Source organism: Vanellus vanellus (genome assembly GCF_965231255.1).
Source record: "Vanellus vanellus genome assembly, chromosome: 3".
Classification (NCBI taxonomy): Eukaryota; Metazoa; Chordata; class Aves; order Charadriiformes; family Charadriidae; genus Vanellus; species Vanellus vanellus.
In genome coordinates, this window is record NC_138907.1 from 126,348,421 (window position 1) to 126,360,741 (window position 12,321).

Consider the following 12,321-nt stretch of genomic DNA (forward strand, 5'->3'; position numbering starts at 1 on the left):
AAACAGTTTTCATGCAAAAATCAAGAATGGGACAATTACAGCTGGTTTTTGGTTTTTTTTTTCATGCAAATTCATGCGTTTCGTGGGGATCTTATTCAATCACTAGAGCTTTAGACATATTAAGTTATGCTGAAAGAGATGAAACCAGCGAGGTGAGTTTCTACCCCTTGCAGAGGCAGAAAACACCCGTGCAATAAGTACCTTTCCAGAGATTATTTGTGGAGACTCTTATTTTTGAGAGGAGCAAGATACTGAATGTTGCAAAGTCAGTTTGCATAGAATCATAGAATCATAGAATCTTTGACCCCCAGCATGATAACTCACCAGGGTGCTATGTTTCTTCTCTGGTTTGCAGTAGTGGTAGCACCTTGGATGGTCTTTTCATTAACATAGAGTCATAGAATGGTTTGGGTTGGAAGGGAACTTGAAGATCATCTAGTTCCAACCCCCCTGCCCTGGGCAGGGACACCTCCCCCCAGCCCAGGTTGCTCCAAGCCCTGTCCAGCCCTTCTCTGGGGTGTAGATGTGGAGGACCAAGTTCTTCCCTGGTGACATATCAACAGAGTTATGTCAGTTAGAATTTGTCTTATACTGAAAAGATTTGAAGATCCTTGTGGTTTCTAGGGTTTGTATGTGCCGTGTCTTCTGGCTAGAGTTAGTAGCAGGACTACAGTCAGATGAGAAGCTGGGTTGAATAGCGCTGTGAAGATTTGGAAAACTTCTGACTGAGGGGGGATCTTATCGATATTTATAAATACCTAAAGGGAGGGTGCCAGGTAGATGGGAACAGTCTTTTTTTCAGTGGTGCCCAGGGACAGGACAAGAGGGAACGGGCACAAACTTGAACATGGGAAGTTCCATCTTAACATGAGGAGGAACGTCTTTCCTTTGAGGGCGGCAGAGCACTGGCACAGCTGCCCAGAGAGGGGGGGGGGGAGTCTCCCACTCCGGAGCCATTCCAAACCCGCCTGGAGGTGTCCTGTGCCACTGCTGGAGGTGCCCCTGCTCTGGCGGGGGATGGGACTGGGGGAGCTCCAGAGGGCCCTTCCAACCCTGACCAGTCTGGGATTCTGTGATTCTGTTCTTCATATGTTTATTAGGTGATTATGTTTTGTATATATTGGACTTTAGGAAAATGCATAGAAAAAGTACTCTTTTGCTGTTGGAGTTCTTAGCGTGAATGTGTTTCTTTCTTTGCAATTGAAGTGTGTTTTAGCGTGAAGGATTTCAGAGGTGAGATTGCCTTAACAAATGCCCGTGCTCTCTACAACTGCTGCAAAGAGAGCTGAGCACCTTTCAGGAGGTGGGAAAACAGCTCTGAAAACAGGACACGGGTGTTGTACCACCCTTTTGGGATCAGATACCGTCTCCCACCTGGGATGCACGTGCTAATGAACCGGGTACCCGGGGAGATTTTACACAGACGTGCCTTGGCCTGAAACCAGGAATAGCTTCAGCAGCAAAGATGTGTTCTCGGCCGAGTCATTAAACTGTGGTTTCTCTCGTTTTTCTCTTTTTTATTTGCCTTTTGGAGCCTCAGGGTCTAGAGAGAATTGGGTCCCCCCTGGTTTTGCAGCAGCAGGTGATGATCCCAGCTGCAACACGTACAGCGTGATTTGAAGAAAAATCCTGGAAGAGGGTAAGCAGTGAGAAGGTAGTGTGGGCGTTGCAAGAAGATATGTTGGCTAAATACTTTCTGGGAGGCTACCAAATGGTGTAATAGTGTAATAACTAATCTCAAAGGTGATAGCTGTCTTAAAAAGAAAAGCTTGTTTCTGATTTCGGCTTCCAGATAATGTGGTTTGGCTCATGCCTTGGAGCTGTCAGTGCCGGAGAGGGTCAGGAAGAAGGTGAAGGGCTGGTGGATGAATGGAGGAACATCATTGCTTCAACAAGTGACAGCGTGAAATCCTGTGTGTGGTTCTTCTGAATTCATAACAGCAGGAAACAGAGTGAAAAAGCAGTTGCGTTCAGTATCTTGAGAGTTTTCCGTGATCTTGCCTTATAGGTAGGAAAATTCCACGTATCTCCAGCCTGTTCATATTGTGCAGCTAACAGTACTTTCCCATTAAAACTCATTTTCTCAAAACAGAAATGAATCTGTAGGACATTCTGCTGAGGTTTATCAGTGCATAAACTTTTGATGTCTCTTTCCACCCCTTCTTTGTTTTTTTATCATATTTTGCGTTTCTGAGCGACCTCCTCTTGCGTTTCCCATGGGGCGCTGACAGTGTTACTGCTGCTTTCGAGGTTCGCTTGCAGTGAGTGCAAGCTTCACATCTCATCTGAAACATGAAATCATCAGCTTCATGATGCCTTTCCAGCCCTCCGGAGAGTACGGTGGTCCCCTGGTACACCAGCCCACCGCTGCTAATTATCCTTCTCTGTCCGAGCACTGAGCAAATCTGGATCCCACGGAGACTTTTCATCTCCAGCAGGACTGCAGGCCACAGACCTCATGTTCTCCGGGATGTGAGCAGAGTGTAATATTGATTGTAATGCTTACTGTAGTTATTTATGACATTCATTAGCAGGGAAGAGATGAGAGACTATCTTACTGTATTAAGTTGTCCCAGAGACACCTAGATAGTAAATAATAAATAAACAATCAACGATGGAGTAGAGCTGGTGGGAAGCTGGGACGGTCAATGTAAGGATCTACCAGCCAGCCTTTTTAAATTAATAATGTGCAGATTCAGTGTGGTTATTACTTTCTGTGGCTGGTAATGCTGTATTAAGGGACCTAAGTGACTGGAGGCATATCTCGACTGAGCTAATTGAAGTCCATCTTGAGACGTCTGTCTTCCTCTCTGATGCACAGCACTGTGACTTTGGATGCATGTGTCCACAGGATTTCACCCAGAGATAAAAACCTCAGAACTGGTATTTTGCTGTAAACATACGCTGCTTCTAATGAAGCAAAGACATAGCTAAAATGATTAATGTCCCTGAAGTGGTGATTTGTTGGAAAAGGGAGGTAAAAAACAGAGCAAAGCAAGGGTATTTCCTTGTGCCGCTCATTTAATTTACTTCTAGTTTAACACCAGATACACCTTTTGTTATCGCAAGAGAGAGACGAATGTCTGTGCGCAGGCATGGGATTGTAGAATTTTCTGACTTTACCGGTTATCATTGACATTTACCCAACATTCAGCTTTTACTTGAAGGCTTTTGAACCCCGAACCAGCCCAGAGCCCAGTACTGCAGCTGAGGTGCCCTGTTTCAGAAGAAAAATAAAACTTACCGTTTTGCCAAAGGGGCCTCAGAAAGAGGTCAGTGACAGAAATGGCAGGAGGACTAGTTGAAGGCAGCTGAACTGAATGCGTGGAAGAGTGGCCAAACTTTTTTGGCTGCTTTTAGTTGTATTAACTATTAAAACAAACAAACCAGCCTACCTTCACGCTTTACCTTAAGCAGCCGTGACTCGTAAATGAAGCCATTCGGCTCTGTGTTCACAGCATAAACCAGTGGAGATGTATTTAAAGCAATAAACTCTGTAGTTGCGCTTGTCTTTGTGTTTTAATTCCTGTTTGTGTAAGACTGTTAATTTACACAAGACTTTACAAACACCGATAAGACATGCTTTCCTTGTCCAGGTAACTCATTCTTAGAGGTTCGGGCTTTCCAGATTAGTACCTCATCTAGCTATTAGGGCATCCCATCGCTTCCTTGTGTACCCTCTGCCTGGTGTCAGTGAGTGATCCTTGAGCCGAAGCCTGTTTTTTTTGTGTACGGACGTTGCTTCAGGACTCCGATTCCCAGTTGGGCACTGGGCTCTGTTTTGATGCCAGCAATAACTTTGGGGGTGGTGAGTACTGCACCCAGGAGGTGAGCTGCCAGCTCATGTAACGGTGGTTGTAGGAGCCAACCCAGGCTTATGTGACTACCAAACTCCGTATGCGTGTGTATAAATAATACTCCTGTTGTGACATTGAGCATCCAATAATGACAGTCCTTGGCATTTCTTGTTGTAGATCTGTCCTACTCCTCGACTTGGGAAGCATCCTCTTTATGTTGGAGGCACGGAGAGTTTGGCGCATCGCAGTGCAGGTCGTATCTCTGGCACACTGTCGTGCTCTGATGCAGAACATTCTTGTTCTCATGAGGTTTTTCTCTTGCTCGTGGCGTCAAGCACTTCAGACAGGCTGAAAAGCGTGAGTGTTTCCTGCAGGAGCGTATTGTATTCTCCTGGTGCCAAATGGGTCAAAATCCCTGATGTGGTTGTGGCAAACTGCAGAGCTGGCAGAAGAACGAATAAATCAGAGACCGTATGAACGTTATGGGGAGATGATCGTTAACCAGCATTCATGTGTAAAAAGCAGCGTCTAGACATTCAAACACCGCTAATAGCCTTTGATTAACCATTTTTGTTTTGTTCTTGCTCAGTGTGTTAATCACTGTGATTAAAATGCTTAGCCACCATGGAGCTAGATGTTGTATAAATTAGTAAGTAAGCAAATCCAAACAGATGGGGCAGGGAAAATTAGTATCTCTGGCAGGGCCAGCGTTAGATGAGGCAGGGCCAAGGAAGATTTAGGGGGAGACCCTAAACAATCTAAGAAAAGCAAATTTGCCTCGCCAATGGGCCTGCCAGACCTCCCCACCCTCCTGCTCCTATAAAGCTTCGCCTCCTCAAACCTTTTTTCTCTGCCCATAGAGGCCATTGCTGTCCTCACCTGGTCTACCAGATCCCAGGATGAGCTGGGTCTCTGCCCGGGATGCTGCAGGCAGGCCTGGAAACCGCTCTTCCTTTTGCACGAGATGAGTTGTTAACGTGCCAGCTTCTCCGTGGTGTGGATGCTGTCCCCCATGCTGCAAAGCCTTGCAGGTGGAGGACCTGGGGAGAAGGGTCAGCCACTCAGGCTTTTCTGGCTCAAGACCGGTCCAGCTTTGTTGTTATTTGGATTTTTTTTTCTTATTTATAGCAATAGCAAAGGAGTACTACTGATATTCAGCCCCTCCACAACCAAATATCTGTGGATACCGTCCTTTGCTGGGAGGACAGACTAATTTAAGCTGTTGGTCTTAGGGCTAAGTCCTCGTCTGATGCAGTTTTTCAAGGAAGAAGCAGAGCTGGAAGGGGTGAGAGAGGCACCTTGTGCTACTTGTAAGATCAGGAGCCTCGATAGGTGTCGAGATGCATCAAAATCAGAACCGATTCACGTCACCACGAAAGAGAAATCACAGTTAAAATAGGTAAGCGCGGCGTTTTCTCTGTGGTAGGCTTAGACAAAGATAGAATTACCTGAAGCAGGGAGCGTCTGTGGAGGTGATAGTGAGACCATGCTAACAGCCCTTTCTGTTCTTACTTCTCCTTAATCTGGTTTCGTGTAGCTCATTTCCTGGTGGAGCTGTGAAAAAAATTAAATGGGTAGTTTTGGTGACAGCAGGTTTTTGCCTATTATGTGCTAGGATCTGTAGCTAGGATTTCCAATTTCCTTTCTAATCAAAAGGTTTCCTAAACCTTTCAGAAGTGCTCTCCTGGGATGACTGCACTCACAGAAATGCAAGCACGTTGTTTCTGCTGGTGTCCGTCTCTTCAAAGGCAGCTGAAACACGGCACAGCCACAGACCCAGTCCTGCTCTTGCCGGTGCTGCTGGGTGTGAGCATAGAATGGTTTGGGTGGGAAGGGACCTTTAAAGACCTTCTAGTCCAACCCCCTGCCATGAGCAGGGACATCTTCAACCAGACCAGATTGCTCAGAGCCCCATCCAACCCGACCTGGAATGTTTCCAGGGATGGGGCAGCCACCACCTCTCTGGGCAACCTGGGCCAGGGGCTCACCGGTAAAAGAACACCCCTAACTCTTCCAGCTTGTCCTCCCAGCAGAGGGGCTCCAGCCCTCCCAGCATCTCCGGGGCCTCCTCTGGAGCCACTCACAGGTCTGGGGTGTATCCAGTACACAGCTATTCCTTTTCCAGTTGCTCCAGACCAGCCCTCTGTACATGACGGTCCTAGGATATTGCAGTGCGAAAAGTTGGAAAATCTTGAAGTTTCCCCACTTAAATGAAATGCTGAATTTAATCTGAACCGGTGCAGAATCAGTGCAGTGTGCCTGATTGACCCTTTTCAGGTTAAGCTGAATTTTGTTCTTTTTTTTTTTTTTTTCTGCTGTGCCAGAGGGGTTTTTATTGATAAAGCAGCAGCATCAATGTTGGGCTTTGAGCTGATGGGCAGCAGAAGCTTTTGGGCTGTGCGGCAAGTGAGGCTGGATGGGGACGTGTGTTCGGGAGAAGAGGTCCCTGCTCAGAGCTCAGCAGTGAGGGGTCAGCACCCCCGGGGGGTTCAGGATGAACCGGTGCACTGCAGACACGTAAGTGGCGGGAGGTGAAATCCTGGCCCCACTGGAGTCTATGGCAGCGCTGGTGTTAACTGGAGTTTGTCCCATAGGATCGGGTCGCGAGAATTCACAGGAGGCCACCTCTGTTGGTTGGTGCTTGGGTGAAGTTGTAGGGTTTCTCTGTCCACCTTAGAGCTGAAAGCAGCTTCTGTTTTGGTGAAGATGTGCTGCAGAGATGTGTTGCTGGTGGGTGCGTGGGCCCGGCAGTCAGCGGCGGATGGATTCAAAAAGCCTCGTAACAGGCAGCAACAAAAGCTCCAACTGAACAGATTTCCAGGCAGAAATCGCATGCTTGATGGAGTCTGAGGGTGCATTCCTGGCTCCCCGTACTCTGACCCCAGGCAATACTAGATCTCATTTAAAAGTCAGTCCTTCTCTGCTTGTTTTTTTTTGTTTGTTTGTTTGGGTTTTTTGTTGGTTTTTTTTTTTTTTTTTTTTCCCATCCCCTTGCTGTAGTTTTTTCCCTCCTGTCCTTATATGAACCATTCATCTTTTTCTTCATCTTTCTGATTTCTTTCTTAGCTTGACTAATCATAGCAATTTTCAAGCCTCATAAAAAACTTTGTTGCCTGTGTCTCCTTCCTTACGCTGGGCTTCCTTCCATGCTTTCATCTCCTGATTTTTTTTTTTCCTATGGGCATATGCCTATATACAGGGATGTGCAGATAGAGCTAAATAAAAATATGTTTCTTTTATACCCGAAATATATAAGAAGACTTAAGACTCGTCACTGAGTATATACCTTAAAAAGGTGGGCTTATTCAGCACTCTTCTAAGGCGATTGAGACTTGAGCGTACAGCTGAGTGTGTTAAGCTGCACAGTGACCACAATTCCAAGTGCATTGCAAATATTTTATTTGCAGTGTGTTAAGGTTTTCAGAAACAGCTGTATTGTTATTGCCAGGAAAATGCTGACATATATTTTATGTAACACATCAGTTGTGATACAGACTCGCTTTGCAGAACTGAGTAGCATTGCTACGGCCAATTGTTCAACACAGCATTTTGCTACGTTTTCTGACATGCTTAATAAAGATATTTTCATGATTCTAGATTCAGTCTGAATGCCATTAACTGCTGGCTTTCTGAGAAAGCTGAACCCGCAGCTCGTAATGCCAGACTCTGCAGGTTTTGCTCAGCAGCCATTAGGTACGATTTCAGAGCCTCTGAACCCTGGAAATAAAAAGCACCTGCGCTGGTTGGCGTAACCTGGGCTGCTGCTTTCTGTCGATCGGTGTTCTGCAAAGTGACTTCGCCCGTCCGTGAGGGTAAGGCAGAGCTGGGGAGCGGTTTCTCGGGGATGGGAATAGAGACGGCTGAATATTCTGGCTCACAGGAGATCTGGCAGAGAATATAAGGAAAGTGGCTGCTGTCAGCCTTTGTTAGGGTCCCCGTGATATCCGTGTGTTGCCTTGGCAGAGTCCGGATCCCATAGACTTGCGTACCTTGCAGCCGGAATATGAAATCGTTATGTCAGTAGAACAGGAGCTGGGTCTCATCATAATTGGTTTAGCTTGGAATTAGTTATTTTTTTCACTTACAGTCTTCTGCAGTGGATACCTGCGGTAGCGTTTTGGAATTGTACCTGGTTTTGCGTGTGGTATTGATGCGTTGGGAGAAAATAGTCTGCTTGTTGCATTTCCAAGGATGGTGTTGATTGACGTGGGGTTACTTGAGGTGTCTCTGTATGCTTAAGAGAGTACTCTGAAGAGAGTGCTGCATCACCGCACATCCCTGCGGAGTGGGGATCATAGCGCATCCCTTCCCAAGGAGGGTGTACCTGTTCCTCAGGCACAACCAGTTTTCTTCAACTTCTGTGGTTTTGTGCTTAGCATGTAAGCAGAGGAATTTTCAAACAGAAAGAAACAAAAATGTGCATCTTTAACTTTTGCCACCGTGAAGACTGCAGGAGAGGAAAGAAGACCATGCCCTCGTGGTACAGGTGTCCTCTTTGACTATATGAGCTTTTAGGAAAGCTATCAGTGCAGGAGAAGGATGGAGGCCAGGAGGAGTGTGAAGGAGGGGGTGGGATCTTCCATGCTCCTTTCACCGATCCCAAGGATGCCCCAGTTCGATGCAGAAACCAAAGCAGGGGGTGGCAGAGAGCTGACTTGCTGTTTTGCATAGATCTGAACAGCATCTGAGGTGCACTTTGAAGGTATCGTGTTCCTGAGGAGGTAAATGGGAGAGTGTGCACAAGTTGGAGCTCTGGGGAGAAGGTTGCGTTGCAGAGCTGAGACCAAGATGTGGGGCAGTGGTGGGGGCTGGACTGGGGAAGTCCAGGCAGTGTCTATACTGAGGGATGTGGCAGAGGGGCCAGAAGAAGAGGGTGTTGTGGTCACGTGAAATCAAAAAATGTATAAAGTTATCTGTGGTGTGAAATGAACCCAGCACGCTGGTGGGAGCTCTGTCACTGCTGTGACAGTGTCACCCTGCTGTCATGAAAGCTTTAGCACACCCAGATTTTCTTCGAGTACAAGGAGAGAAGTATGGCTAGTCCTTGCCAATTTTATTTGCTTTTCCTCAAATGTCTGCAGAACAGGGTGACTGATATTTCGAAGAAATAGTGGCTGCATTTATGCTACTTCTTAAAAAATTTAGGATAAAACCCGATTATCATTTTCCTTAGTGGTCTTTAAGTTCTTTTCTCGATGTGCTATTACAGTTTTTCCAAGGAAAATGCATCTGAATCATGAGAAAAGCATAGCATAAAGCACGTGATCATTAGTCTTTTTTTAAGCTAATCGATGCTTATTGTGATGATCAACATGTGGACAATAGACACAGGGCAGTCCCTGTAGTAACTGTTGAATTTGACCAATTTGGGCCAGATTTTTCAATTTTGAATTTTGAAGATAACACATTGCTGCAGAGTTCATGAGAGTGGAGGGAAGAGAAAAACCTCTGACGGTCCCCATGGAGTAAGCTGCCACGTGTTGCGTCGGAGGGTCCATGAGTGAGTTCACCAGGAGATACCAATCCATAATGCACTGAGCTTCATCGCACCCTTCGCTCGTAGATCTGTCCATCTCAGAAAATTGCTCTTTTACAAGTAAGCCTTTGGCAGAGGTGATGCCGTAATCTGAGTCGGGAGCTCTGGTTTTCCTCCTGTAGCTGCTGCCGATCCCGGCTCAAGACGTGTGACATCCAAAGCATCGCAGAGCCACGGCACTACGGCAGGGTGTGCGATACATCTCCACGTGCTTTGTAGATACACACGAGCTCCGTAGGTTGGCCTGGTTACTGAGATTTTGTTCGATTGTGTTGGTTTAACTCAGTGGGAGGTTATTTGAGAAGGAAATGAAAGGCTCAATGAACAGTGAATGCTTGAAGAGGTGTTAAGAGGAAATAGCAGACTTATAAGCTTTAGGTTTTTTGTTTTAAAATTTTTTTGCTGTCTTTTCAGCCAGCCCGGTTTTGAGCAGCACAGAAGTAAACCTGCAAGCACAGAAGAATGCGTAACTCCTGTAGGAGTAAAAGAGTCCCTGTTCAAGGGAAGAGGAGTTTGTGCAGAGAGGAGCTGGGAGTCAAAAGAGCTAAGGATATAAGGAGACTAGATAGAAGGAAGAAATCTTTTACGCTGAGGGTGGTGAAACCCTGGCCCAGGTTGCCCAGAGAAGTGGTAGATGCCCCATCGCTGGAAACATCCCAGGTCAGGCTGGACAGGGCTCTGAGCAACTTGATCTGGTTGGAGATGTCCCTGCTCATGGCAGGGGGTTGGACTAGATGGCCCTCAAAGGTCCCTTCCAACCCAAACCGCTCTATGATTCTATGAAAAGCTTTATCTGCTTGGTCACAGCCCGGGCTGTCGTGTCCCTGACCCGTGCTCGAGAGGGGGAGAACTGCAGGATTCCCCTGCAGGGTAGTAGGGATGAGCAGGTGGGAATGAGAGCGTTCAGGGGGGCATGTCATGCTCTGTGTCACCGTGTTGGGGACAACCTCTTCTGCAGACGGAAATAATAAGAATAGACAGAAGCCTGATGCTCTTAGGTGAAAAAGCAAGGGGTTTTGTCCCTTTAGAAACTCTTTTTGTGACTTTTGCTCTATTTGTATTCTTAATTGCTGGGAAATTCGAACTATTTTGAGTTTGTTTTCCTAGAAAGGAGTATATATACGGAACAAAATCTGATTGTATAAATGGATGATCCAAAGTACTACAGAAAAAGAGGGCAATATTGGCTGTTCTAAAATCAAAACTTTCCTAACCGTTACAAGTGATCATGTCAATTATATCAGAAGCCTCGTAGCAGTGAGGTAATGAGAGGGAGATTTGATTGCTGAAACAAATGTAATTTCCACAGCATTAAGATCAGGACAAAACTGCATTCTGAGGCAGCGGATTGCATTCTTATTACACTACTGTGGTTCTCCCCATTCTGCTATAGACACACACAGACTTATTACTATTTAGGCCAAGTAGTCAGGGTATAATAATATCTCACCTACTGTTCACTGACGTGTAATTTCTGTCCAAGTCACAACAAAATGTCTGCTTCTGAAACCTGTAATAATTATGGCTGCTGATTTTTGCATACTTGGGATCGATACACTGGCAATAGGGTAAGCCTGAAGAGCTCCGCTTTCCTTTACAAGATTTGAGAACTTGATCTACGCTTAGGAGGAAAGCACCGTGTCCAAGTAGTCTGCTTTCTCTTTGGACTGAACTTTAGTGCCAGATGAGTTTCTTTCCCAATATTCTTAATTTTTCCTTCTTTCTGAAAAAAACTGATAGCAAACCTAAGGCTTCTAGGTCCAGGATTGAAAACCTGTTTATCTTTGCATTAAGGTTACATCGCTGGTGACTCCTGCCGTTGGTGTGGCACGAGTGGAGTTCTGCGAGCAGCAACAGGGGAAGCGCTCGCGTGCGTAGGCAAGAAGAGCTCTCGCCTGCTTTTACAGTCGTTTCAAGACAAGTCTTCATTGCTGCCAGGTGAAAGGCAGTGACAGCATGGCAGAGGCTGGAAGTGGAGGGCTCTGTTGAAGGAGATGTCAAGACTCAGTGATGACTTCTTTCTGGACATTTTATGCAGTTGGATTATCAGTCACTTCTCAAAAACAGTCCCTTCTTAATGACCTCTTTGATTCATTCGTCTTTCCCAAAGTTGTTTTCTTTTTTTTTTGCATGGTTAGTGAAAGGTAGTTGCATGTGCCTATCTTCTGTTCTGAGCAGGATGCTGTAATGCTCTTAAACCTATCATCCGTCTGTATCCTTCATAGTCGCCTGCACATCATTCTCCACTTCTTGAGCATTCCTTGTTTAACATTTCTGCCTGGGTACGAGTGAATTTGTACAGTTAATATTATAGCTGAAATATACTGTGAGATCAGGTGATTTTAAAAAAGCAGGATAAAAATCTCATTTCGTGAGACTAAATCTTGTGAAACCGTGTCTAACCTTTAAAGTGAGGAAGAGTACTTCTGGAAAGGTGTATTCTGTGAAATTACACTGTTAAGTAACAGAGGGTAGTCTCTGTCTTGGCTCCAGGGCATTAAAACTCAGTCCCTGATCTTGATACCATCTAAGAGATGACCTGATGGGTCAAGAGCTGGCACGTAATTTCAAGCCCACGGTGCATGCAGTGACTGCACTGCCCTGGCTTTTATATAGGTTTGGTTTGCCAGGTACTGAACTGGTGCACTCAGATGGACCCTGAGCGTGGGCATCTGTCCAGCGTCTTGTGACAATCCCTGAAGTGGTGACATATAACCCAAGGAAAGCAGCTAGAGCATCTCCAAAGGAGAAAACAGACCCTGGTTCAGCTCTTTTAGCACTGTTAACGCTGCAGACGGTCTCCAGAGTGGTTTTGGCAGACCGAGGTTTGGCACAGATGCAGCGTCACTTGGTAGCACCCTTCCTCGCTTAAACGTTGGCATGGCCCATCTGCGCTAGCTGCTGACTTAGATCCTGCCCCCAAAGTTCCTAATCTAGGACAAGTGGCAGCACACGAGGCTGTCGTAGAACAACGCTGCTTTGTCAGCA

General features: G+C 46.1%; 1 protein-coding gene across 2 annotated transcripts in view; it reads left to right on the forward strand.

Moving 5' to 3' along the window:
* The window catches only part of XKR6 (XK related 6), a 210,490-nt gene that overhangs the window by 21,054 nt on the left and 177,115 nt on the right, over positions 1 to 12,321 (forward strand). Inside the window, exon 2 of one of the 2 annotated variants that reach the window (XR_014268964.1) lies at positions 11,128 to 11,192. The exons of the other annotated variant lie outside the window; for it this stretch is intronic. The gene's annotated coding sequence lies outside the window, so the exon portion shown is untranslated. Of the gene's footprint in view, positions 1 to 11,127; positions 11,193 to 12,321 lie in introns of those variants that run through there. 2 annotated transcript variants of the gene reach the window in all.